The 2,462-nt window shown below is 38.3% G+C and overlaps 1 long non-coding RNA gene across 1 annotated transcript; it reads right to left on the reverse strand.

The window, feature by feature from the left end:
• Positions 1-1,189: 1,189 nt before the first annotated feature.
• LOC123397759 lies at positions 1,190-2,249 on the reverse strand. Its single transcript, XR_006610022.1, has 3 exons — positions 2,144-2,249; positions 1,830-2,027; positions 1,190-1,704 (listed from the first exon to the last, which is right to left on the reverse strand). It is a non-coding gene; the product is annotated as an uncharacterized LOC123397759 (long non-coding RNA).
• Between the last annotated feature and the right edge of the window lie 213 nt (positions 2,250-2,462).

Below are 2,462 nucleotides of genomic sequence, written 5' to 3' on the forward strand. Positions count from 1 at the left end.
GGTTGACAATTGCAGTTGTTACACGTGGACATCTAGTGAGCTCACATTGTTTACATGACAAAATGTTTCTATCTATATCGTGCATGTATAAAAAAATGTTGAGATAAATTTTGTAGGACTACAATTCAATAATGATGTGTGCACGAATGGACATTCTATGAGCCCCACGCATGACAACAAGATATGATTACCTCTCATTAGCAATAAGATATGTCGAACTAAAAAGTACCATACTTCTGTTATTCCAGTTTGCGTGCCCATTCGGTTTTGTGGATTTCCATACACATATGATCGAAATATCCCCATTCGTCTATGCCATGTATTCTGTACATTCTTTTGAAAAAATGACTTTTTTTCCTTTTGCCCTAATTTGTAGGGGGCGGGGCATCAAATATTTGGATTTCGATGTCCGGAATAATTTTTATGTGTGGAAGGACTCGAAGAATACCGTAACTGTTATTACGGACGGTCATGTTAGTTACCCGTGTGCAATAGTCTAATAGGCTAATTAATCCCAATATGGCGATTCACTAAAAGGATCGCACATTTTGCAAACGATAATACCATTAGTATTCAATGTGACCGCAATGAGTTGCATCCAGAGAAGTTGAAATGTAAGTAGTGATTGATTACCAGTATAAGAGGTCGGTGTTGTACTACAAAACATTAGTTTACTAGTAGGACATTAAGGGTGGACATGCAAGGGTTGACACTGATGACCTTAAAAAATACATCTCTCGTTATCATCCATAGAAAAAGGTCAAAACATATGATTCATGAGTCCCAACAGTAAACACTCATGACTGAATGCATGATTCCTTAACTTCATGATACACAACCATCAGTTAGTTTCTCTTTAACATACGTGCGAGAAAACAAATTACATGCATATGCAATGTCAAAATAAAAAGTACGCACGAAAATATTTTTATGATTCTTTAGTGGTACACTCAGGACGAGTTTATTTGTAAAAGTTTGGAAAAGACAAACATCCAACATATCCATTAAGTATGTCTTTTAGGACTTGAATAGCCGAGAGAAATCAAATTTCTTTCTTGGAAGAATCCTGTGCCCAATTATTATATTTTATATCATATATAGAAGTATTTGTTTTAACTGTAAATACAATGTGAAAGTCAGATGGATCTTTTTCACAAGACAAAAAACAATATTCTCTTGAGAACAACTATAGGAGATGTGGTTACTTATTCATAAGTCGTGCTTATTAGCACTAGATATTACAAGCGACATAGATTTTCACACAAATGACATACTCGTACATTCCCTTACTTGGGAGGGATTCAAGACATGGCATATCATGGCATGGCAGGCATATATAATAATTCTGCCAGCTAACAAAGGTGTCCCAGATTTATTTCAACAACACACAATAATAGTAGTAGCATGTAGGCCTCACGGGCTACTCCTTATAGCGGAAGTAACTCGATGGATGATGATGGATCATGGAAGAACATAGATTCCAATGGCATCAATTAGATCCCCAACACGTCCAAAGAAACCGGTGATCTGGCCGCCATGAGTCACTGGGACATGAAAGGAACCCCCGGAACCAGCAATACCACATTCTATAGTCTGTCCATTGTTTGTAACAAATTTGAGAGACGTCACTATTGACGACACACTACCCCATCTACCATAGGTTCCTGAAATTTCAGTCACATATTCCGTGTCTTCAAGGTCCAACTGTGTAAAACAACAATCAAGCATTTTTATAATTTACAGTTAGGACTTCATATGGCGATAAGGGTTACTTACATATATAAATTGTATATATTAGGTATTTTATAAGGTTAAGTTGATTCACACACCGTGTGCTTGTTCCCACTAGGAGCTCCCCATACACCATCTACATGCTGATCCCCTGCATGATCCTCATATGTAAACTTGATGGAGTGGATTGCGTCTGCACCGGAAATTTCCACCCGGGTTAGTCGGTGGGGAGCGTGTCTGACGTCACGAGGCTGGCCTCCGACTCCACCCCATAGACCAATCTTCACAGGCTTGCTCTGCAAGCATCATCACACAGATGTAAAATCACACAAAGTATGGAATGTATACATACATGCATGTAATGGAAAATTGGAAGTAAGAATAATGTGCATGAGTGTGTGTAAGTGTGTACCATGATGAAGCTAGTTCAACACAAATGAAAGTTGAAGTGGTGGTAGTAGTACAAATGTATATATATATGGAGTATGAGGGACTTATGGACACCATGCAGAGAGGAGCACCCTATATATAGTCAAGCGCATGAACAATCCACTACCTAGCATGGTTAACAATTGCATGCTAGCTAGGTTTTAGTAAGTACTAAAACAAGGCGAAGTGTGAATGCCAAAGACGAGATATAGCATGCCAAATTCCTTAAGAATGAGTTAGTTAGCCAGCACACCAGTTGTCAATTGGAGTTGTTACATGTGCACATCTAGTGAGCTCACATT

The sequence above is a fragment of the Hordeum vulgare genome, chromosome 5H (assembly GCF_904849725.1).
Source record: "Hordeum vulgare subsp. vulgare chromosome 5H, MorexV3_pseudomolecules_assembly, whole genome shotgun sequence".
Taxonomy (NCBI): domain Eukaryota; kingdom Viridiplantae; phylum Streptophyta; class Magnoliopsida; order Poales; family Poaceae; genus Hordeum; species Hordeum vulgare.